General features: G+C 35.0%; 1 protein-coding gene across 29 annotated transcripts in view; it reads left to right on the top strand.

Annotated features, from left to right (window-relative positions):
* LOC111053197 (kinesin light chain) overlaps positions 1 to 26,422 on the top strand; it is a 168,291-nt gene that overhangs the window by 5,421 nt on the left and 136,448 nt on the right. For 6 of the 29 annotated variants that reach the window (XM_039438090.1, XM_039438108.1, XM_039438107.1 and 3 more), the window contains exon 1: positions 26,219 to 26,365. The exons of 13 other annotated variants lie outside the window; for them this stretch is intronic. The gene's annotated coding sequence lies outside the window, so the exon portion shown is untranslated. Of the gene's footprint in view, positions 1 to 26,218; positions 26,366 to 26,422 lie in introns of those variants that run through there. 10 more of the 29 variants (XM_039438095.1, XM_039438083.1, XM_039438082.1 and 7 more) reach the window with 2 other exon arrangements.

Raw genomic sequence — 26,422 nt, 5'->3', positions numbered from 1 at the left:
CTATCATTCGTGATTGTTCAAAAGACTAATTGGACTGTTCGTCACCGGGGGCCATATTCCCTTTCCGTCTAATCCTTTCTGAAAATGATAGTCAATTAACTGGATTTATTCATTATCCTCTTGTGCTTTATGAAGTTCTCTTTCATTTCGAGGAATTTTCGCTCGTTCCATGGATCTGTAGAAGATCAAGGATTGGTCTGTCATTGTTCTTTCAGAATATCGAAATGTCATTGAAAATTCTACATTATATTGGTAAACTTATTCAGCAAGTTTTCAATGAATCTCTCTGTTACTATTGAAGTTTTAGATACAGAATTCAAATTCAAGTAACTATCATTTCATTAAATTTTCTAATTGAATAGAGTACAAATAACTATCATTCCATCGAATTCAAAATCAATTAATCATTTCTTCAAATTCTCTAGTTAAATAGAGTAGGCTACAAGTAACTATTATCCCATCAAATTTTCTAATTAATCAGGGTACAAATTTTTGGTTTCACAGATTCAAGTTTATAAAAAGAAACTCCCTTTTTTCACTGTAGATGATTTAATTAAGCTTGGTTGCTGTTTAAAATCATAACAATTATATTATTGGATTGCTTGTTAAAAAGTATTGTTTTTATCTACAGTATTACCGTACATGTTTTATCATCAATTTAATTAATGATAATTTCATATTCTCAACTTGATGGCTCATTGTTGAGGTGAAGCTAGTTTGGAAGAAGGAAAGGAAAGGTAAATCGATGACGAATACTGAAAAGAAAGATGAACGTGAATGAAGTAGAAAACTGCTAAAAGTATGTCTTATTTTACATGTATAAAAATATGAAAAATTTAGTTAGGAGTTAGTGAAAGGTGATATTATTTGTTAAGTGCTCAGGTAGTAGTGAATCTGAAGATAAAATTTAATAGAAGATTGAACCTGCACAATGAACGATAAAACAAATTAAGTATTGAAACTGTACTAGCTACTAGGCCTGTAGAAGATTGAAATTAATTAAAAATTGAAACCTGCACTAGAAAATACTAAACTCCATAAACTATTAAACTTGCTCCTGTACAATAGAAGATAAAAATCAATAAAACATTGAACTTGCACGATGAAAGATGAAAATCAATAAATGATTGTATCTGTAGAAAAAATATGAAATCAAGAGAATCCAGTTGATTGACTAATTGAAGGTACTTCCCTCAAATCAAATCATTTATTTGCCATAGAATAAATACATATTCAAAACAAATGAAAGAAAACACATAATTTTATAATCAAAAGTATAAAATAATAGAATAAAAAGTGAGCATAAATAATACCAAAATCATAATTAGATACTTTTCATTGTGTAATTTGGCATCACCAGCAAAAGGAATTGAGCCTCAACAACCGCGTCTTAAGCTTCTTGCCAAGGTAGTCTCACACCATCTCTTGAAAAGGTGCCGCAGTATATTGATGGAAAGCACCTCATCATTTACATTTTGCTGAATGCCTCGAGAGTCCCGGAGTCCCTTGGGAGTTTGCCAGCAAAATCGACATTTTTCTCTGTTGGAAGGTGGGAGCAAGAAACGACCCAATTTGGAAAGACAGTCGCCGAATCAATCGATTTGTCAACTTCTTATCGCACCTGCAATTTCCCCCTACTGTGCTCCTCAAGTCTGGATGAAACATGTTCGGAAATTAGTATTTGCAATGAAGAGTTTGTCTTGTAAAATTAGATTTTGATGCCTTTTACGATTAGGAATTTGAAATAAGTTTGTCTTGTAACATCAGATTTTTGTTACTCTCATTTCTTGTAGTGTTTTGTTGTTCATTTCTTGTAGAAGTGTATTGTTGTTCATTTCTTGAAGAATTCTAGGGTTTATTCCTTGAAGAATTATATAGTTTATTTCTTGAAGGAGTCTAGGGCGTATTCCTTGATTAGTCCAGGCGCTGGCTTACATTGAGCATACATGAGAGAGGCAGAGAATTTGACTTCGGATTATTGTTAGGGGGTCTTTAGTGTATATGAAACTCGATGTCGTCACGTCCCAGGGTGGTCGACAGCTTGGGGGGAGGGGGTAAGTTGTAAAAAACGCGCGCTTATAAAATCGCCTGTCCTGCAGTTACTATTCATAGTACAGCTTTTAATTTTTCCTCAATATTATGTACACATAACTGGCTTTCAATGTGGCCCTCTACATTTTTGCGATAAACCGCATAGTTTTTCCGTAAAAAATAAAATATCTCGAAAAATGTATTTTTTTATTATGGACTTTTTGTTATTTCTCGAATATTGAAGTCATTAGCCGACTTAGAGGAAAAGGCGCCCAATAAACGTTGTAGGCCGTTTCTTCCTGAATCCAATGATATATATAGTTTGGGGGTTACGATCATAGATGCGGTGGTGGGAGGGGGATAAGTAGCACTGTTACGCTGCGGCGCGGTCCTCCCCCATGATTAATGCGCGTAATGGCCTGTCTATCCCTTCGCTCCTACTAGTCTTTGCATTCAAATTATGTATTTCAGGAACGCTATCTTATGTATTTTCGGTCGCTGAACACGATTTTTCAACTCTCAAGTCTCAATAATTGATAACTCTCATCATAATATACTAATTATGGTCAAAATTACAAACTTCATCTCATTCTGCAAGGAAACTAAGAAATGACTGTTTGAAATAAACGAAACTTGGGTTTCAAGAAATATATTAGGATAGAATAATGATAATATTTATATGTGTTTATGTTCTATTGTTTTTATCTCAAATTAATTTATTGTGATGCGCTGCAGGCTAAATTGTATTATTAATTGCACACTGGCCACGCTTACTTGATATAGTGGTCAGTTAATTTCCAAGAAATATTTGTGAATTTCTTAGTTCTTCATGGTGGAAATGGAATTCATCATTCATTCATTATCATAATGATTATGTTTAGTATAAAAATGTTAATCTTTAGTGAATCTTCAGTTTGTCGTGAACTTTTGAGAAATTATATCCCATATAATAATAGATATGTGTCAAATCAAAATGAAATGAAAATTTAAATATTCATTCATATTATTTCTAATAGTATTATTATAATGATATTTCACTAAATTTTGATTGATTCAACCATTATCGTATTCCCGTTCAGACTGTTTTGAAATGGTAACAAGTTATTCAGTATCAAAATTTGGGATTCGAATAGTTTGCCATGCCTGTTATTCTTTCCCAAACATATTTATATGATTTGTAATTTTATCCACAAATGAATGAATGAATGTATGTATCTCTGCATGTAGCTAACGTATGGATTATTCCTTTATAGATTCTTGCATGTCACATTAATAAATCTCTGCCACAGATTTAGAAATCAAGTCTCGATGGTTTGGAGAGCATATTATTGGAGTGATTCTTTTACTCTGCTGCTTCTAATATGTTCACTACCTTTGTTTGATTTTAGACCATAGACATGAAAAGCTATGTCCACCTGTATCACTCCATCTTTATTGAGAATTTTCATAACTCTTCTCATCACAAAGTTTCCATAATCTTGTAGCGTATTGAAGTTTTGAAGAGTGAAGTAGGAGTTGAGTTCAGGAGAGCCATGTCATCATTATGCGAATTTGTCAACGATATTTAGGGATTTAGTCAAATCCACAACTAGTTTCACTTACAATTTCATGGGCCAAGTGAGATTAAGAGTTTTTTTTCAAATATCCATCAGATGTTGACAGAGATTGCGGTTATTGTAGAAATGCATGCTGCACTAAAACTTCAATGCTGAATTATCTTTAAACAGCTACCTAGTAAAAATACAGAGATCAGATCTTTTTGTTCTAGAATCAACTAAGACTAGGATTTTTGTTTGATTGCATCGTGGAGAATGAAAGAACTCTGTTTCTTTTTATAGGTGAGAATACACTTTTACAATTTGCCACAACCATGTTCAGATAAAAATCGTTGGAGACCGAATAACTATTTCTTTCTATACGTTCAAAAGAGAATCACACACTTCTTCACTTGCTTCCAGACCATTGATAACATTATGCAGATTCTGTTGTCCATCAGAGTCTTGAAGAAAATGTTATGTTCTCTTGAGAAGGTTATGCTTCTAGAAATCATTCTCATCTCTCATTATTCTTGTTTTACTCCATTCGATGACTTTCTTCACAATCTCCAGTGATATCCATAATGATGTCAACATACTTGAACAGAATATCTTGATGAAAGATTTATTTATATAGTAGCAGCCATTTTAGGAAAGCCTTTGAAGAACTAGCTATTCCAATCACTCAGTTTTGGATGATCGAATGAGGGTTTGCTCCAAGCATGATCGGTTGTCACATTTATTAAATTTGCAAGGTTTCATTTGACAGAGAGTCAATGTATTGACTGTATAGAGTTAATGTTTCCTTATTGGAAATTATTTTCTACTTCTATGGGTATTTTTTCTATATTTTCTAGATATAACACAGACTCCATAACATAGTTTGTGTGATTGAATGAAAAAAGTATGGGATCTTTTCTCGTACAGTTTCTATGTGCAATACCAGAGTCCTTCCTTATGAGCATGAATACAATTTAAGATAATTTAAACTATGTTACAATAATCAGTCATAAATTTCAAGTAGTCATTGATTTTGCATTGTGATTCTAAAAAAACTCCACAAATAGCTCCTGTCTTCTTTCAAATATACTTTGACAATCTCTCATGTTTGAACCGTTCATGAGTCCTTGTAGTTGTTTCATGAATTGATTGCTTGCTCTCACACCTTAATTATACTGATCTCCCCTCAATAGATTTCCAACAGTATTCTCTCCAAATATTTCAAATTCAAGAAAGATATCTCCCATTCCACTCCCATTCAAGTACCACCCCAAGACAATCAGTCAAACCCAGCCAGATGAAAAGTGTCTATTCGTAGATATAAGTCACAGAAATCAGTTGATAAAGCTGCGTTTACACCAAAGTTATTAACAAAATGTTAATAACTTAATCTTTATAGACTCTATTAGATTAACGGAACTTGGCAAACACATATGTCCATCATGTGTATGATAAGTTATGTTCAATGTAATAGAATCTATAAAGATTAAGTTATATTAACATCTCGTTAATAACTTTGGTGTAAACGCAGCTTTAGAGTTGTATTTCCTTTGTAAAAAAATATTTAGTCATATCACATGGGAGTAATTGGCATTATTTGTGTTCCAAATGTAAATTTATATTAAGAAAATATTTTACTCCTGTTAGCCTACACGGTTCTCTATATGGGGTAGCCTATATTATTTGTTTAACTTATTCCATTACTTGACTTTCGCAATTCCAAAGTGATCATTGAACTAAATCGAATAATTATTCTCTCTTAATGGAATATCAGTTTTTTATTGACTGAGAAACACATATAGGATTCCTAACAAGATGGTTTATCATTGCAATGTAATCATAAATAATGATAATGAGATGAAGTTTGTAATTTTGACCATAATTAGTATATTATGATGAGAATTATCAATTATTGAGACTTGAAAGTTCAAAAATCGTGTTCAGCGACCGAAAATACATAAGATAGAGTTCCTGAAATACATAATTTGAATGCATAGACTAGTAGGAGCGATGCGATAGACAGGCCATTACGCGCATTAATCATGGGGGAGGACTGCGCCGCAGCGTAACAGTGCTACTTATCCCCTCCCACCGCCGCATCTATGATCGTAACCCCCAAATTATATATATCATTGGATTCAGGAAGAAACGGCCTACAACGTTTATTGGGCGCCTTTTCCTCTAAGTCGGCTAATGACTTCAATATTCGAGAAATAACAAAAAGTCCATAATAAAAAATACATTTTTCGAGATATTTTATTTTTTTACGGAAAAACTATGCGGTTTATCGCAAAAATGTAGAGGACCACATTGAAAGCCAGTTATGTGTACATAATATTGAGAAAAATTAAAAGCTGTACTATGAATAGTAACTGCAGGACAGGCGATTTTATAAGCGCGCGTTTTTTACAACTTACCCCCCTCCCCCCAAGCTGTCGACCACCCTGGGACGTGACGACATCGAGTTTCATATACACTAAAGACCCCCTAACAATAATCCGAAGTCAAATTCTCTGCCTCTCTCATGTATGCTCAATGTAAGCCAGCGCCTGGACTAGATGAATTATATAGTTAATTTCTTGTTGGGTCCTGAAATGGTGTTCCTTATTTTAAATAGAATTATATAGTTTATTTCTTGAAGGATTCTAGGGCGTATTCCTTGATGAATTATATAGTTCATTTCTTGTTGGGTCCTGAAATGGTGTTCCTTATTTTAAATAACATTTTTACGTAAAAAGTCCTTCAAGATGACTGCTGATAAGTTTTCTACATGGTTAAATTTGTTTAATGTCGGCGAGGTAAGAATACTAGGTCTATTATCCTATCTTAGACCAAATTAGAAAATTAGTTCTTGATTTTGGAGCACTGTTGAATTTAGTTATTCATCCTATTTTATTGAGTATTGGTCATAATGTATAGCTCAATTGCTATATGGCTAATGAGTTATATAAATAAAGCTCACATTATAATTCAAGCCCAATTCAATTCTGTGCTGTGCAAACCAATTACATGCTGTAATTTAGTGCATTTATCTCGGAATGATAAATGATGAGAATCATGTTGAAAATGGGTAAACTCAATTAAAAAAAACAGCTCTTTTTCAGATGAATTGACACCTGTATATTGTATTAGTGATGAAATCGTTGTTTGCAGTTGAACTTTTAAGAAAAATGAAATTATCCTCTCAGGATTAATTTGCTCATACGAGATAATAAACATTACATACCATTCCAATGTTCCAACCGAACAATGTTAGCACAGAAGTGTGCCAAACAGTAAATGGAAATAACTCTACCATATAGCTCCCCAGGGACCTGAGGATTACTGCTAGAACTTATGTGAATTGTAAAACAGGAGCTAGAGATGATTAGCTTAACAATAAGATATTCACAGTTACTACCGTTATATCGTTTTCCATTGGGATTTTGAACATGGAGCTACTCTTTCAACTACAATATTCTATGCATTTTACGACTTGAAAGTAATAGATTCATCTCAAGACTAGATAACTCGTGCATTACTAGTACTGACTACGTTAATAATATATTACTGCACTCCACATTATTACTTTATAGTCTACAGTGTGATATTACAGTGATACTACTTTACTACGGCAGTACTACCATATTACTATTTGTTTATTCTATTGGATTCATTTTTATTCCATTTTCATCAACTAGTAGCAGTCATCATCGTTTTGAATGAAGTTTCTAGTTAATTATGAAATATACAGAGTGACACGAGTCAATTTTGGAGTTGATTTTGAGTAATCGGCTCTTGATAAGACACTAATATGAGTAATTTACAATCTTATTATATTGAAGCTGTAAAGACAAAAAATTCACAGTCAATACAGCTGATTATCACGGAGAATAATATGAGTAAATCTTGAAGGTGTGAAGTGATCCTTCTTAGTTTTTACCAGAATTTTAGTATTTTTTAGTTTATCTCTGGTTAAAAATACAGATAATACCCTCATATTCGGCTACAAAACATTGTATTGATTAAATGTATTCTGTACATTCACTTGGTACTTTAATGAAAAGTTCTAATCTATAAATAATTCTACTAAAACACATTCCTAGCATGTTAATGGATCCAATACTAATCCAGGTTGGTAAGGTTGGACGTAGCTGGAAATGGTTGGACATATTTGAACAGTGATGAACATGGTTGCTGTTTGATAATTTAGTATGTGACATATCTGTGCTGGGAATAACTCCTATCAATCCTTCAGTATACAGGTATCTCTTCTGTCAGGCGTGATGAGATCCACTTTATAATGTCAGCATCCCTTATGAATAACACCAATGCTTCCCATACAACCAATGCTGACTGTATGTGACCTGATTCAGCAATTTTGTATAATGACCTTTCACCTTTTTGAAAGGTCGCAGTCACTTTTAATGCTAGCATGTAATGGTCTTGTGTCAACGATAGTCCTAACAAGTGTTGACAGTATTTTCACCCAAAATGTTCTTGGTTAACTATGAAATTTATTAGCTTGAACCTTGATAGCCGAAGTTTGATTGATTGATTTGCTGCCTTTATTTAAAAACCTAGGAGTGCGAAGTTAGGGCGCAGCCGGCCCTCTCTTACACTTAACCCGCCAATACAATATTCTAAGTTACAACTTGATATGTGGGGTAGGGTTGAATAAGTAAAAAACGAAACAAAACATTTAAATTACAGGTAATCACCTAGTATTAGAATTTATATTCATAATTGATTTAAAAATAGCAGGGTAAATAAATATTGAATTGATGCTCTACTAATATTTTATTAGGCTGTGAATAACAACAATATACGTCTATTGATATTGTTAGATAAAACCTGCTAATTGTCTATTTATTCATATAATAGAACTAAATTCAAAAATATGATATGATTTAGTAAATTGGTTCAATTGATTTTAATTTGTAAAAAATGTTTTATATATAAAACAAGTAGTCTACCTACTCTAGCCTATATTGCACAATGGCTCTTAGTAAAAACTGAGAAATTAATTAGTAAAAATTTGGTATAATTAAGCATATCTCTTATTTGTGTAGTTGAGAAGTTGATATTGTGGTAATTATTCGTATGTGGTATTATTTCTTAGTCTTTTTCATTCAATATCTCTTATATTAAAAAAGTTTTTTAGATTCTCGTGGTACATTCTCATTGTTTCTGAGAAATTATTTAAACCTTGGTATAATATTGAAGATACCTCGTAAACTAAAAAATACAAAATTGTAATATTATTAGTTTTTCATTGTTCATAATAAACGATAAAGAAAATTAAAATTACAATTGAAGAAACAATTTTCTTGAAACTGTTCAAGAAATAATTTAAAATCATCATCATGATTAAATTTCCAAAACACCTACGAATTTCCAAATACCAAATAAATCAAATAGTTTCATTTTTTGAGTTGTTTTTAACATGGTATGGAAATACTAAGCTAAGGATAAAAAAATGTTATTCTTTCCAATCATTATTAGTCAATAAATTAACATTACAACAACTTTGGAATGCATTCTACATGGAACAAGTAGGCTATAAAAAGTTAGAAATGGAAACTATAAATTATTTAATTTGGATAGTTATTAAACTGGCTCTTTCTTTTAGATTCATTTATTAATTCCTCTCGTCCATAAAGCACCGTAACGCAATACGCTATTGTTTTGTAATAGGAAAGTTATTGCTCTCTTGTTAATGCTTCCTATGTCTATGCCATTGCCATCTTCCGGCCTTTTAAGGATATCCTGTTCGTGAGGTCCTTGCTCCAATACCTGATTGGTGTCTTTCTTCTTTGATGTCATTCGTTTATAGAATTATTAAAAAGTTACTTTTAAAATGTAGAACTCTTATCTTGTTATCACTCCTGTCAAGTTTAGTATCGTTCTATCTTATTACTGTAATTAGTATATTTTACCACAGTTAACAATATTCAAGGAAGATTATTTAGTATTGGTTTCCAAGAGAGATTTGAAAAATGTATTTGGAGCCCTCTTTATTCCAAAAGAAATTGTTTTTGAATTATTTGCTACTTATTTATTCCTCCATTAATAATTGATACACTCAAAAGTCACATAGCTATGACTATCATTATCATTCAGGTCCAGGGTATAGATGGTTATTATCATTATTTCTTATAAATATATCTATATTAATAACTTGGAATATTGTTCAGTTACTGTTTTTCTAGCCATTCCTATGTAAATGACTAATTCTCATTTGCATTAGTAAATTCCTATTTGATTGTATTATCTATTGTATGTGACCCGTGCTCCGCACCGGTTCGCGAAAATCACAAATTTACAACACTACTGATTTTTAAGATGAATGTTTCCAACTTGGTTGAATCTGTTTAAAAATGTGGTTGATATTTTTCTCCAATTCATATATTTGAATGACTGTCTCCTAATTTATTTGATCTATTTAATTTAATTTTGTTTCAAAATTTATATTTTATATTTTTACAAAATAACACAGATTGGGAGAGAAAACTAAGGATACCTTGTACTATCTCTCTCCCAAATTTAAACAACATTAAAAAGTACGAATTAGGGCTACGGTATGTCTCCTATCAAATTCGTGAAAATTACTTTTTCAAGAGTTGAAATCCATCCATTGATATTCCCATTCATGAGTATAATTTATCTAACTTACTTGGTTGCTGTACCTTCTGCTTTTCCTTTCTCGAAGAGTACCTTATCTCCCTAACCTTAGAACCCAACCTTTCTACCCAACCAAACCCATCTATATTGACCCATTCTTGTTTGGTTCAATGTAGCGTATGTTCTCAATGGCGGGTCCCTTTTTTATTAGCTCCATTAGAGACTGGGTCCCACAAGTGCTATATTTGCGACTATGAATGCGCTAGTATCTAATTTATAGCCGTTATCGTTAAGTTAGCGCGCGTTAAATATGATAAATAGGTTTTCTTCTACCTCTGTTTTGGAGCTACGTGCTTCGGCATAGCTGCTAGCGTATTTTCTTGCAGCGTATGTTATTCGGTTGGTATACGTTATTAGTAAATTGTGTCATGATATAAAATATTGTCTTTAGCAATTTGTTGATTTTATCATGCATTAGATAGATACTCAGCTCAAATGTTTGAAACAAGATGAATAAAACTAGTGAAGATTCACAAATTCAAGTCAAGATTTAAAGTTGAAAATATGAGTAAATAAGTTCTAATTGAAATTGATGAACAAATTCAATAGAATAGTAGAGAATTTTTATGCTCACAATATTTTCAAGAATAAAAATTCACTTCAGTAATGATTTCATAATATTTCTATTGTAAAACTTCTCTCCTTTTACATTTCTATAATTTTTCTGCTAATGTCGTACAAATTATAAAATGCATTTATAATAGGATTTTGACGTGATTAATTTTAATTCTATTACATAAAGTTGTTGAAAATTTCACAATAAGTTGAAATCAATCCACATAGTCGGATTCACACCTCTTGCTGATTTATTGTAAGAGGTCGGATGTATTTATTACTGGTTTCAAATGCCTAAGATTTTGATCAGATTTCAGTAGGCTAGTTCTGCAATTTCAATTGACTACCCCTAATAAAAATAACGTCAAATTTACCATTGCAAAGTGATAATTTCAATTGACAATAATTTGACTGAGTCACTGTCGATGTTGTAGAACCGTTCCATAATAATAAATGTGATCTGTTTGGTCACGAAACCATGGTCCTGTACCAAATAAAACTGTAGAATTTGACGATATATGTAAGTTTTTATTTCATTTTTACAATAGTTATTTTATCTTATTAAATAAAAATACAAAGAAATTGTCAAAACCACAGATTTATTGATACTTAGAAAGACCGGTTTCGGTTGTTACACCATTGTCAATCTCTGATGAACTGAGTTTATGAGTTTATCAGAGATTGACAATGGTGTAACAACCGAAACCGGTCTTTCTAAGTATCAATAAGTCTGTGGTTTTGACAATCTTTTAGTATTTTTATTTAATATGAATAATTACCACAATATCAACTTCTCAACTACACAAAAAGTTATTTTAGCCGTTGTACAGTACTTATACCTGATTTCATTCTAATTGGAAATTCTTAAACATGAATCCATGCACATCAGGTCAATTTAAATTTGTAAGATTATTTTTTTTTTTCAAATTTTGTGCTTGTGAACTCCGAGGGTTCTCAGATTACCACACCTCAAATCAGTTCAAGTTTGAAGTTATTAAAAAAGTAACGAAACTACAATGTAATAAATAAAATAACTGTATTGGAACTTTATAATGGGATAAATACCCGAAACTAGTCGTGTCTCAAAGGAGAAAGGATATAGTAAATTCTATGTAATATACTTTCAAGGAGCGCTATTGAAATGAATGAAAATAACTAACCTAAGTTGTGTCTGTGCAACACTGGAAAACGTTGATCGCCTCTCTTCTCTAATTAAATTAATGATATCCAGGTTTCAATTGCACTGCTAGAAAGCTCCTAATCCTAAAAAAAATCTGAGGCTTCCACTCAGCCCTTCAATATGAATAGAGAGCTATCAAAAAGTTACTCTACTCAAATGAGATAACACTCTTGAGGTTTGGTACGCGCGACTTTGATCATACTGCGTAATGGGGTTCCCTATGGAAGTTGGTACTTCAGATTACTCTGAGGTGCATCCGTAGTTTGCTATCAAATACCCACCCTCCTTCCTACCCCACTCTTATACATGTTGTCCCACTGACGTGTCTGAAGTACATCTGTAGTTTTCCATGAAGTACCTCACTCTATCCCTTTCTCTCTCTCCCTCTCTCTTTCTCACTCTCTCTATCTATCTTTCTCCCCCCTCTCTCTCACTCTCTCTCTATCTATCTTTCTCCCCCCTCTCTCTCTCTCTCACTCTCTCTCTCTCTCTCTCTCTCACTCTCTCTCTCACTCTCTCTCTCTCTATCTATCTATCTATCTCTTTCTCTTCTCTCTCTCTCTGTCACCCTGATTAATGTCGTCTACCCTGGCTGCTCTTTATCCACGCTCCAGGTGGTTTTCAAATAGAAAACTGTGACATTCATAATGCAGTCGCTGCTGGTAGAAGGAATACTGATTACTCTCATTGCGAGCTGCGCTGATATACAGAAGGCCGTGCCAGGGGATGAGTGCTGTCACTTCAAATACTGTCAGTCAGCATTGGTTAAACGGGAAGCTTTGATGTTAATATTATAAGGAATGCTGACTGTTGAAAATGAATCTCACTATACTGTGTTCACTTCAAACTGTCAGCATTATTTGAATGGGAAGCCTAAATGTTAACTATAAGGAATCCTGACAGTTTTAAGTGAATCTCACTATGCTGTGTTCACTGTAAACTGTCAGCATTAGTTGAATGAGAGAATTAATGTTAACTATATAGGGGTTGCTGACAGTTGAAAGTGAATCTGAATGTAGTTGCTTTGCCAGGGCTCTGTGTACCTTTGCATTAAATTCTAGTTACACTCTGGAGAGGAACGATGCTGGGTTTGCATTGGATGTGGGTTTAAAAAGGAGAGAAGATCCCCTGGTAGAAGGGGAAAAATGAAGGGAAGACTAGGTAGAATATGTAGGGGGATGTCTGGAGGGGAATTAAAATAAATAGAAGACAATATTAGAGGAGTAATTTGAATATAGTGGAGCACTAGAATAATAGTGGAAAGGAATGGGGATGAGAGATGAGAGAACTAGATGACAGGATGGGGAGATGACTAATGAGAGTACTATATGACAGGAGATGTGAAGAAGATGAGGATATGAGAGGGATAAGACAATTACAAAGGAAAGGAAAAGGAGGAAACCAATTGCAATAAAGACGTGAAAAGGGAAAAGAGATAAAGAAGAGAGAGGATACTTGAGTAGAGAAAAAGAAAAGGAGGAGGAAGAAGAAGAGTAGGAAGTGAAGGATATGGATATGATGAAGGCAGACGAGGGCTATACTTGTTGGAAGAAGATAATGAAATAAAATGGATAAGACAATTAAAAAGGGAAAGGAAAAGAGGAAATCAATTGAAATAAAAACGTGAAAAAGGAAAAGAGCGAAAGGAGAAGAGAGTGGCTACTTCAATAGAGGAAAAGAAAATGGAGGACGAAGAGTAGGAAGTGAAGGATATGATTGAGAAGACAGACAAGGGATATAATTGTGGGAGTAAGAGAGGATGATGATGAAGGGAAAGCAAAAGTTTATTGAAGAACAAGAAGGAAGGAGTAGAGAGAAAAAGGGGAACGGAAGTGAAACACAAATTGAAAACGATGAACTCGAAGAATAATGTAAATAAATACAATATATAAAAATATTCAAATAAAAACATGGAAAAGAAAAGCGGAAAGCACATTGAAACGAGTTGGAAGGGGAAGATTGATGAATAGCTTGTAAGATATTAGAGTTCTTTATCCATTTAAGTTACAATATATTGGGTCTGGATCGTACACTTGATTCTTAATTAATCTTTATTGATTCATACAATAAGTAGGCTACATCATCAAAAATGATAGAGAGAGAAAAAATAAGGTAACCTTGTGCTATTCCTCTCCCAAATTTAGATAAGGTTACACATAGTCCGAAATAAGTTAAGTCCTGTAGTTAGTATTGTACACTAATTAAAATCTTAATTATTCATCGTTTTTCACAAAGTATGACAAATTTTATCAGAATGCTATTTGAATAAACATAATATAATATTGTGATATAACTATGAAATTGTGTTATGACACAGCTGTGAAACTATGAAATTGTGCTATAGCCACATGATATAACTAACTACTACATGATTCATGTAGTTACGATATAACTACATAAATAGGCTAAGGAGGAGTGGATAAAAGAGAGAATGGAGAATAACAAGTTGAACTTGAACAGCAGAAGAGAGGGTGAAGAAGTAGAAGAAGACGTAAATCATCGAGACCCCGTGTTATCAGATGGGCACGTTAAACTGTCGGTCCCGGCTGAAGTATGACAGTCGTAAGGCCCATTGATGGCACAAATGATATATCCAGGCGAGATGGAACTTCCATCAGGAACTCCCCACCAATAAAAGCCATACGAATATTATTATTATTATTATCATCAAGACGGTGATTACAAAGAAAAATTTTGATGATGAGTAGGATGGAAAGGAGGAGAGCAAAGCAAGAGGAGTGACATAGGTGTACATAGGTGAAAAGGGGTACTTTTCCTATACGTGCTGTGACATCATACACTTGATGCGCCGTGCTTAGTTCGAGCAGGTAGCTGGTTTTAGGAAGAGGGGGGGTAAAATGTGCTTGAGCAACTCCTCTCTTGTGTGAAGGGGTGGGGAGGTGGGGGTTGGGTTTTTGGTTGGTGGTTTGCATCACGTTTACCCACATCTCGTCTTGTCTGTCTCGACTGGCTGCTTGTTTATTCATTAAGGCACGAGTGAGAGGATGGCGACGACGAAGATGGAAAGAGAGGGTATGATGTTTGGGAGGATCAGGATATAGAGGAGATGAGGGCTGTCCCAGTTGGTGTAGGGAAAGTTTTAGCTGTGGAAAAGTTGTGGTTGAAAGTTGAACCACTCATCAAATGAGAGTTAAAAAAAAACTTATATTATGCAGCTTTTCCTAGTTATTTTACTACTGATTAATTAGACTTAATTCAATGAAGGTTTAGATGTGTTGACATGTTTTTTTCAGAATTCATTTATAGAATTAACAACTTTTTTATATTCAAAATATCATACTACGTGCATTCAATCTAAAATCTACTATATTCAATCGATTTACTGTCCAATTATTGATATGAGTATAGAAATGCTATATTTATTTTTATTCAATTTCCAACTGTGTAACACCATTGATGAGAGAAATCAGTAGAAAAACAGATAAAAGCTAAAAAAGTAAAACAATATACAATTTAAATTTATTAGTATAGAAATGCACTTACAAAAAATGTTTTATTTTCATGTTTAGTTGAATGTCTCATAAACCTTAGTAGTTTCACTATTGAGGCATATTTCCATTTACAAAAATATATCAATTTTTACAGATAAACACCTTTAATCAAGTAAATTTTCTGAACCCACGTTTATGCACTTTGTCAATTATTGTAAGTACAGTTGTCCTTAAGCTGCGTACACATATACGCGCCTCCAACCCGCACCGAGCACGCTCCGCCCTCGTACCGCCCTCGTTCCTCCATCGCACCGCAGTCGCTCCGCCCCTGCTCTGCAGTCGCACCGATCATGAACGTTATGGAAGATGTTAGCTCTTCTCGCGTTCCCCGGTCGATCCACTCTTGCTCCCCGGTCGATCATCAATCGATCTGCTCGAGTGGCGTTCGGTTGCGGAGCAGAGCGAAAGTCTGTACTCACCTTTACTGTGTCGATAATCTGACACTCTCCAATCCGACGTCTGAATCCGAATTCTGCATTTCTTTCTTACTCGAACTCTACCAAATCGCCTGTCGCTCATATCTCTACAAAATCCATCAAATAATGATAATAATGTATTGTCTGTCTCATTGATTGATCACATGTACTACACCGTGCTTTTGTCGTACTCATGATGTATTCATGATATGGATATGATAATAATGATAAGTACTCCATCAGAAAAAGGTTCAACTTATCTTGTCAAATACAAATATCTGACATCCTGGACTACTATACTCTACAAATTTACTTGTGACTTGGGAGGGACATGCGCAGCAGAGAAGGCATACGGAGGTAGGGATATAACGGCTGCGAAGTTGCCGTTCTAACCGGCCAGCATTCCTCTAATTTCTCGTGAGTATTCAAGCGCTCATGTTAAACTTACGGAGTTTCGTGTCTGGAATCCTTCAGTCGACTGACTCTAATCGACAAGTTGGCAACTGCGCTTCTACCTATCACTATATTCATCACTGTAATTGGTTGATCTCCCTCCATTTCTCTGCACCGCATATTCCTCCAAGTCTAAAGTTAATTTTGTAGAGTATAGTTAGGACTTGAACAACATGGACAAAATAGTTAGGTAGACCACAGATTGAAGAAGAATGGAAAAGTCATTTTCTTCTTCTGTGATTAGGCCTACATCAGACTTACACCAGAGTGCAGTGATAGATGAGACATTCAACTAAGAAGAACAGAGAGGAAGCGAGTGAGAGAGTAGAACGTGAGGTGACTAACTGAGTGAGTGAGTGAGGTTTCATGCAAATGTTGTGAGAGAGTTGTGAGGGCAAATGAGAGGGATTAGCCGCTGTAAGCTGCCTGCCTAATGAGGGCCACTCTTCAGGGATAGAGTGAGAGGGAAGCTGTTCCCTGTACTGCTTTGCAACTTTTAAAAGGTCTGTCACTGTACACGGAATCCGTTCATAACTACTAAATGCCTCTCCTTGCAACTGTGGTTTCCACAAAGTGAAAGTTTGTGTTTGGGTGAAGTTGCCGGCGCGGAAACTTCAAAGTAATGATTGTGTCAACGTTTTTAGTGCAGTGGAATATGTACTGTAGTTTGAAAGATGAACTTGTGGTCATTATGGTGAATTTCCACTAAACTGTTCATCTAAAGTTCTCATATTTCCTCCTCTAAAACGTTCCCACAGTCTTCACTTTGAAGTTTCCGATTGGTGAGAAAAAGTTCCATTTGGCTGAGTTCAAATATGAAGTATCGGTATGAAATTTTTTGTTGTTGATTGTTTTTAGTTGACCTTGAATATTATTGTCATATTTTTATCACACCCATTTCCGCTTCAGTTGTCCTATCATCATAAAATTACTACACTCTGTTTCTAAAAACAACTACAAGAACCAGTTTCATAACTGGGTTTGTACTAAAATATATAAATAATATTCGATTAAAGATTATAAATGCACCAGGCATTGACCAAGTAGGATCAACAATCTTGAATCAAGTACTCTAATATATACACTACAAATCATAAGACCAGTTGATCTTTATTGATGCATTGCAGCATATAACAAGGTGAAACTTAGTTTTCACCCTTTTATACCATCTAGAGAAAAAAAACCTGAAAAATATTCATTTCTACAAAAGTATCTTCAAAATCTTTATTTTTTTCAAATCTACAAAAGTATCATTGAGTGGAACAGAGAATGAATATTCAGATTTTCATTGCTTCATTTCAGAGTCGTGGAAGACTCATGTTATATCTATTTCGGACTAAGTGTTATCTAAATTTGGGAGAGGAATAGCACAAGGTTACCTTATTTTTCCTCTCCCTATCATTTTGATAATGTACTTATTGTATAAATGAATAATAACTAGTCCCATCCATGGAACTCTATGGTTCTATCAAGAACTAATGATAATAATAGGTAAAATGAGTTAAGAGACCCTGAAAATGAAAGAAGAAACTCATTCTGAATTTGATGAGTTGGCACCGACCGCTACAAGAAAATTGTACAGTAATGCCGGAGGATTTAAACAAATTGCGCCCGCTTTCGACATGAAAATCTGCGTTGGTAATTTGAACGGCCCGTCAATCTTTTGCAAGTGCTTTGCTGCCTGCAAGGGATGCCCTCCAATTTGCTATCGACTGGAGTTCAGTCCATCACACTGTAGCTGTAAAGCTCCTGCCACACAACATTGGCAAGGGTTTGCTTCTTCTATTTTCTCCTCAAACGAACTTTTCTTCTTCTCTTTCTCTTTCTTATTCTTCTTTTTCTTCTTCTTTTTATTTTTCTTCTCCTTCTTTCCTCTCTTTTCCTCATCACCAATTCTTCTTCTTCCTCTACATTTCTTCTTTTAATTACTATACTTCCTTCTCCTCACTTGATCTTCTTCTTCTTTTCGCACTCCTCACTTCCTCCTCCTCCTCCTTATTGTTCTCCTTTTTCTTTCACTTCTACACCTTATTCCAGTCTCTTTCTTCTTCTCCTTGACCTCCTTCTAAACCTAATACTCAATCTCCTCTTTTTTCTACTGCTCCTGATTCTCCTTCTCCTTTTTCGAATCCCAATCCTCATTCTTCTTGTTCCATTTTTTCCCACTCTTTCTCATTATCCTTCTCCTTTTACTACTTCTCTTCCTAATATTTCATCGACATCACCTCCACAGGCTCCAAATCATTCTTCTCCCGGCTCCTACTCTTTTCTCTTTATCTCCTCATGCTTATCGGCTTTCCTCTACTTTTCTCTTCTTATTATCGTTCATGTTTCGCTAGTTTACCTTATCATTCTCCTCCTCCTCCACTTCCTCCACCTTCTCCTCATCCTCCACCACCATCTCCTTCTTCTCCTATTTCTCCTCGATCTTCTTCTTCATCTTTTTATTTTAGTTTTGGTTCTTGTTCTTGTCCTCTTCCTACTTCTTGTTTCCTCGTCCTCCCTCTTCTCTTTTTCATTTCCAGGGAGTTCTTCTCGTCTTTCTTTTCATCACTTTCTTTTCCTCATTCTCCTCCTCCACCTTCTCCTCGTCCTCCACCTCCTTCTCTTCTTTCATCTCTTTCTCCCTCTTAAACTTCTTCTTTTCTCCTTACTTTTCTCGTCCTTTTCCTCCTTCCTCTCTTTATTCTCATTCTCCTCCAATTACTCGGCTGAGATCCGATGTAATTAAGAGAACTTAGTCTTGAAGTTGTTGTCCTGCCAAAGTGGATTTCAAATTTTCGAGCTGTACTTCATTGAGTGATAGTGGCAGAGCAGAGCAGAGTGGAGATTGCTGTTCCTTGTCAAAATTTCACATTTGTTGTAAGCGAGGCAAGAAACTGAGATAATTTACTTGGGTGGTGACTGGTGATTTTCCAGCTGGAAAACTGGCGAGGCGAGAAACTCCGAAAATTCGCTTGGGTGATGATCATTTCCATTATATTGTTCTTCTTAGTGGGGGTTTCTATAAGAGAGTTTCTATCTTTTCTTGAGAGGGTTTCAGTTTGTGATTTACTCTTCAAGCGACGAAATCCTTATTCAAAATGATATACTATACTCATATTTATTTGAAGTAAGAGTTCTTGTGATGATTTCAGTTTTGAAATTTATACTTCATGTGATGAAATCTGCTCATAAAATATAAGTGCCGGTTGCACAATAAAATCGTTAGATTTTCATCGTGATTAATTCCATGAGAACCAATCAGAGAAGCCTTCTTTTCAAAAAGTTTTCTCTGATTGGTTCTCGTGAAATTAATCACCATTAAAATTTAACCGGCTTTTGTGCAACCGGGCCTTACAATTCATTCTTCAGTATATGTTATTAAAACACTTTTTATGAGGTTTTTAGTTTTGATTTAGACTTGAAGAGATGAATTCTTTATTCAATATTTTAGCAATTGATTGATGAGGAGATTTATTTTATGAATGAGAAAGAAAAATACTTAAAATTATTAGTCATATATTGATGCGAATTTCTAATTATTAGTCATATATTGATGCGAATTTCTAGTCAAAATTATTGTTGATTGCCAACTGTAGGCTATATAAATAATATTAGCTAGTTCATCACTCAAAATAAATAATTGTAATTAATAATTCTGGTTTACATTCAATTAGAATCTTGAATGTGTATGTGTTGGTTCCCATATTTTGCTTTGACATAAGAAGAAATATATTTATTTATAATTTTTACAAAGTAGCACTGATTGGGAGAGAAAAACTAAGGACTCTCCTTGTACTATTTATTTTCCAAATTTAGATAACATTTTAAAAGTCCGAAATAGGGTTATGGTTTCACTTTTATAAAATTTAGTCCATGTTCACTAAAAAACAACGACAAACTAAAAATTTTGAATGTTGAAGGTTAAAAACAGAAATACCACACTCAAATCACCATTAATTGGAACATTTTTGACAACATTTAGAGCCAGAAAAAACACAACTCACTATTCAGAACAGCTGATTCATATACATGTATGTGATTAATTGACGGGTATGATCCCTGGAATGGCCAACCTTCAAACCTAAATCTATATATATATATATATATATATATATATATATATATATATATATATATATATATATAAAAGCGAAATGGCACTCACTCACTGACTGACTGACTCACTCACTCGCATAACTAAAAATCTACCGGACCAAAAACGTTCAAATTTGGTAGGTATGTTCAGTTGACCCTTTAGAGGCGCACTAAGAAATCTTTTGGCAATATTTTAACTCTAAGGGTTGTTTTTAAGGGTTTAAAGTTCGTCTTTTAGAATGTATATTCTTCTTCTCCCAATCTCTTAATTATAATTGAAATTTCCATATCATATGTTACTATAGAACTATAATCTAGATAGAGTACCTCTTCGAAACAGTTGTTAACTGTCAACTAAATTAATAATTTTGTCAGGTTGGCATTAAGTTGAGTTGACTTTGTTAGGTTGGCACCAAGATGAAGATTTAAATGCATTTATCAAGGAAAAATTGGGCACTGCTACTTCAATCCTGGGAATATTATATTACTAGCCGTCAGGCTCGCTTCGCTCGCCATATCCGTTTAGCCGGACGTTTAGTCTGGACCCCCGACTGGATTGTCCTAACATGATAAAAATGCAGGCGAGCGAAGCGAGCCTGCTAATCTCATTCTTGGACAATCCAGTCGGGGGTCCAGGGGGCGGAGCCCCCTGGCTAGACGGATATGGCGAGCGAAGCGAGCCTGACGGCTAGTCATATCATATTTTTACTTTCCTTGCCGTGTGTGTGTGTGTGTGTGTATGAGTGTATTTGCGTCTGTGTACACGATATCTCATCTCCCAATTAACGGAATGACTTGAAATTTGGAACTTACGGTCCTTCCCCTATAAGGATCCGACACGAACAATTTCGATATAATGCATTCCAAGATGGCGGCAAAATGGCGAAAATGTTGTCCAAAACAGGGTTTTTCGCGATTTTCTCGAAAATGGCTTCAACGATTTTGATCAAATTTATACCTAAAATAGTCATTTTTAAGCTTTATCAACTGCCACAAGTCCCATATCTGTAGAAATTTCAGGAGCTCCGCCCCATCTAGGTAAAGTTTGATTTTAGATTTCCAATTATCAGACTTCAGATACAATTTAAACAAAAAATTCCAAATGGAAAAGATTGAGCATGAAAATCTCTACAATTAATGTTTAGTAACATTTTCACCTAAAATTTAAAATAAGCTCGAAATTCGAGAAAATGTTATTATTTCAATTACAAACTGTTGGCAACTGTTGATTCTATTTAATCATTCACTATGAAGAGATAGCAAACGTCGTGTGTCTCCAGCCTTATTGTCCTGTCACCAGCTGGCTTGGATCTTTGAATAGTAGACTTGAGATGCGCGGGAACACTAGCGTCAGGTGATTATCATAACGGCAAGGAAAGTTGTGTGTGTGCGCCACACCAGATTTTTTCATTTTGCGCAAAAATATCTGGAAGGCATTGTTAACGATAAGAAGAGATTATATGTGATTGATGAATGGATGGCTGTGATCCCTGAAATGGCCGACCTTCTATGAGTACCCTTCTAACTTATCAATACAAAACCAACCTTGATTCCTTCATTTAAATCTGTTATTCAAATCCAAATGGTTCCAGAGAGAAAGAGATTCAAAGATAAATCTCAGTTATTCAAATCCAAATGAATTTCTAAGATAAATCAACATGTGTAAGAGTGAGTAATTGAGGGAAGTAGAATATACAGAGAGGTAGTTGGCACACTCTCATGTGCAGGTTATAGGGCTGCGAAAGACATACGGCTGTTGTGATAGGAGTGGGTGTATTCAAATTTGCTAAGCACAGACACATTTTCCACGGCACTGAGCAAATTTTCACAGTGGTTTGTTGTTGATCGATCGCTTTGTATATCAACACAAAGCACTCACTCTGTGTTTAGTTGCAATAACAGACTGTTTTGTTACCTAGCTGGTTTTTATCCTCTCAACAATGTTCCCATTCATTTTATCTCCATCATATCGGTTCAGTTTTTCTCATTTTCTCTCTTCCTCCCACTTTTTATGAGATTTTATCACTTCTGCTTTCGTTTATCCTCCCGCCTTCTTTACTCTTCATTTTTTCGTTTTTTTCTGGCTTTTTCTCTCCTCCGACATAACATTTGGGACATTTTTCTCCCATCATCCACAATTTGTGCTAACAGTATCTTCTTTAGTCTTTCGCCTCCTGTGTATTTTGTCTATCATCTTTCTCTTTTCCAATGCTTTCCTTTATTCAATCCTCTGTGATCTCTGAGAAACATTTTTCTTTAGTTTCTATCCCATCCCTAATTCTTCCTCTACCCCCTCTATCCTCTTCTAATCTTCTCCGTTTCTCCTATTCCTCCTTTCCCTTCTCTTATTCCTCCTCGTCTTCCTTATACTTTCCCTCTTCCCCTTCCTCATCATGATTTTCCTTATTTTTTTGTATCAGTTTCCGTCCTCACCATTCTCCAATTATGTTGTTTTCCCATTTCTATCCCCTCTGTGTTTTTCTCTATCTGCATTCAACCTTTATTCTATTTTGCCTTCTTCCTTTTGCTCAATCCAATGCAAACCTCTCCCTTCTGCATTTCCTTCTAAACCTTTCTTCTCTTCTTCACTCTCTTCCGATTCTCCATCCTAATTTTTTAGTTTTCTTCCTCTTCTTCACTTTTCTCCAGTTATCTCCCTTTTCATTTTCTTCTATTATTCTTCTCCTTTCTTGTTCTCCATCTCTTCCTTCTCCTTCCTCGTTCCTAGCCTCTTCATTCTCCCTTTTCTTTCTCCCTCTTCCTCACTTTTCTCCAGTTCTATCTTTTTATCATCTTCCATTTCTTCTCCTTTTTTGTTCTCCATCTCTTCCTTCTCCTTCCTCGTTTCTTGCCTCTTCATTCTCCCTTTTCTTACTCCCACCTCCTCACTTTTCTCCAATTATTTATTTCCTTCTAAACCTTTATTTTATTCTTCTTTCTCTTCCCCATTCTCCTCCTTCTTTCTCCATCCGTATTTTCAGTTTTCTTGCTCTTCCTCACTTTTCTCCAGTCTTCTCCTTTTTCATTCTCTTCCCCTTTCTTCTCCTTTCTCGATCCCCCTCTCTAACTTTTCCTTCCTCGTTCCTAGCCTCTTCATTCTCCCTTTTCTTTCTCCCTCTTCCTCACTTTTCTCCAGTTCTATCTTTTTATCATCTTCCATTTCTTCTCCTTTTTTGTTCTCCCTCTCTTCCTTCTCCTTCATTGTTTCTTGCCTCTTCATTCTCCCTTTTCCTACTCCCTCTTCCTCACTTTTCTCCACTTATTTATTTCCTTCTAACCTTTCTCTTATTCTTCTTTTTCTCCCCCATTCTCCTCCTTCTTTCTCCATCCTAATTTTTAGTTTTCTTGCTCTCCCTCACTTTTCTCCAGTCTTCTCCTATTTCATTCTCTTCTCTTTCTTCTCCTTTCTCGATCCCCCTCTCTTTCTTTCCTTGTTCCTAGCCTCTTCATTCTCCCTTTTCTTTCTCTCCCTTCCTCACTTTTCTCAAGTTCTCTCTTTTCCATTCACACACATTAATGGATGATTCATACACACACATTATCTTCTCTTACTTCCCCTTTATAGCTCTTCCTCTCTTCTCTTTCTTCCCTTTCCTAGTTCTTCATTCTTCCTTTTCTTTCTTGCTCTTCCTCACTTTTCTTCAGTTCTCTATTTTCAATTTTCTTCTCTTTCTTCCTCTTTGTAACTCTTCATCTCTTCTCTTTCTTCCCCTTTCTAGTTCTTCCTGTCTTCCTTCTCCCTCCTCACTCCTTCTCCCCTCCTTTCACTCTCTCTCTCATTCCCTAGCTTTATACCTCGGTTAGCTTGTCCATTTGTGCCTATCGAGCACTGTTTCATCGTGGTTTCAATTGAATGACTGCTCAGCACACATCCAGTAGTCAAAGTGATCCGATCAAAGCCTCAAGGTGAATTAGAACGTCCTGCACAATATTCCTGCCGTTCAAAGCGAGTATTTGCTCACTGCCATGTCTGCCATGTTCCATGTTATGCCTGGTCGACTCGCAACTGTTATCTCGAATCTGCACTGAATGTCAGTTTTGTCCCTCCCTGTGTAACTGTGAAATGAGTTTACTGAGCTTTGATTCCTCTCTGTATTTGTATAGCTGCTCTGTGATTGGATGGCATTCGTGAGCTTCATAAAAAACATTCGGGGAATAGGATGGTCGTTATTTGTAAAATTGTGGTAAAGACTTGGTGAAAAACGAGGAAAATTCGGGACCTCGGTATGTGAAACTGTGGCTGTTGAATACAAGTCTCTATTCCCGATTTAATTAAACTTTCGTATTGAGCTAGTTGAGTAAGGTGTATTCTGAAACAAAAATATTATGCATTCACAAAAGTTAAATTAATTTGAGTTTTGTAAACATTATTGGTAAAAACCAAATAAGAGTGGCAGATTCGGGTGGAATAACAAATACATGAGTTCAAGAACTCAATAATTTATCTTGAAATAAAGGTTTTCCTTTGAGTTATAGTGATAGTAAAAGTTTATCAAATAATATCATCGTTTTATTGAATTACCGAATCATATTTTTCCGTCTTAAACAAGTAAATCCTTGTTAACTTTGTTCGTTTCCACTCTACAATATTCTACATGATATGTGACATTGAATTTATTAAAAATGATTACTGTACTCAATACATCAAATTCTGGAATGGTGTCTAATATTGATTTTCTAGTTTCTGAATTTATAAATTGATATTTTACTGATCTTTTAATTGATTTTACTGATATTCACTGATCTTTTTATCTGTATTGAGTTACTGAATTTCATATTCATATTCCACTTCATGACTTTGTGATCTGGTCTGAAATAATAATCGTCAATATTTCTGATTAATATTCTACCTATGATCTGCATTAATTCATATTTTCTTCTCTCTTTGTTACAGGTGAGTAGTATTTCTTGTTCAATCTACCATCCTGATTCCACAGCTTTGTGATCTGTAAGTACTGTACATTCAATGGAAAGGTTTCTGCAATAATCTTTTGATTTTGATATAGTCTGGTTTTCTCAAATATGTTATTATCTCTTTACTTTGTTCCACCCAGAAGACTTCCCTTTTATCATATTCATATGTTTGATAACATGATATATTCATATTAATTAGGCCTTAATTGGAGGTGGTTTAGTTAATATCCATATGAATTTTCATAGTTAGTTCTAGTATATATGTATGCATATGCATTCATAGGCCAAGGTTAAATAATAATTTTACACTTAATAATGTTGAATACTAATGGAGTCAAGTAAGTTCTGGAGCCACTGACAAGCCTCTTGCCCAGCAGCATGAACTTCAGTCAGCCTTCCATGATAATATGAGTGTTGTGGACACTCATGATCAGGTGATTGAATTCGACCACATTGGCACAGAGGGTCAGAGGTGTATCCCCATGCTGTCGTCAGCTCAGCACACCAGTTCAGTCAGTTTTGTCGTCAGTCCTATTTAACTGGCTCGTTTGTTACAACAGTATTGTCAACAATTTTCATCGAAAAACAATTTTATTTGAGCTATGAGTCTTATTAGTAAAATTACAGAACCAAATACAGTAAGGCACCGTATCGATTTCCTTTTCACCAGTCATAATCTACCTGTTACAACAATGACTACTATCACTTTTAATGGGCCATTATGCGATTGTATATCCATCATCTTGCAGTATCGCTTGAAAACAACTGTTATTCGGTTTTCTTTACGTGTTGCCTGGTAACCGCTTGCCAACAGTGGTGTCGTGTTGAGGGGGGGTGATATTTGGCGCATGCGCACTGCACGATGCGCTGCAGACTATCAGTCAGTTCCGTTTGAGGTGTGGTGCGGGAAGGTTCGCGTGTGTCAGTGCAATGACTACTGTCAACTTCTAGGACTCACAGTGAACGTCAGTCATGGTTTTCATCTGATTCAGTTCTCATCTCAACCTGCCATCAGTTTTCCCAACTGTAATGATTTATTTCAATATTTTACCAACACTAACTCAAAACTTTCTCTTATATTTT

Source organism: Nilaparvata lugens, chromosome 11 (assembly GCF_014356525.2).
Source record: "Nilaparvata lugens isolate BPH chromosome 11, ASM1435652v1, whole genome shotgun sequence".
NCBI lineage: Eukaryota > Metazoa > Arthropoda > Insecta > Hemiptera > Delphacidae > Nilaparvata > Nilaparvata lugens.
The sequence above is the reverse complement of the archived record's forward strand: the minus strand, read 5'-3'. Positions and strand labels throughout refer to the sequence as shown.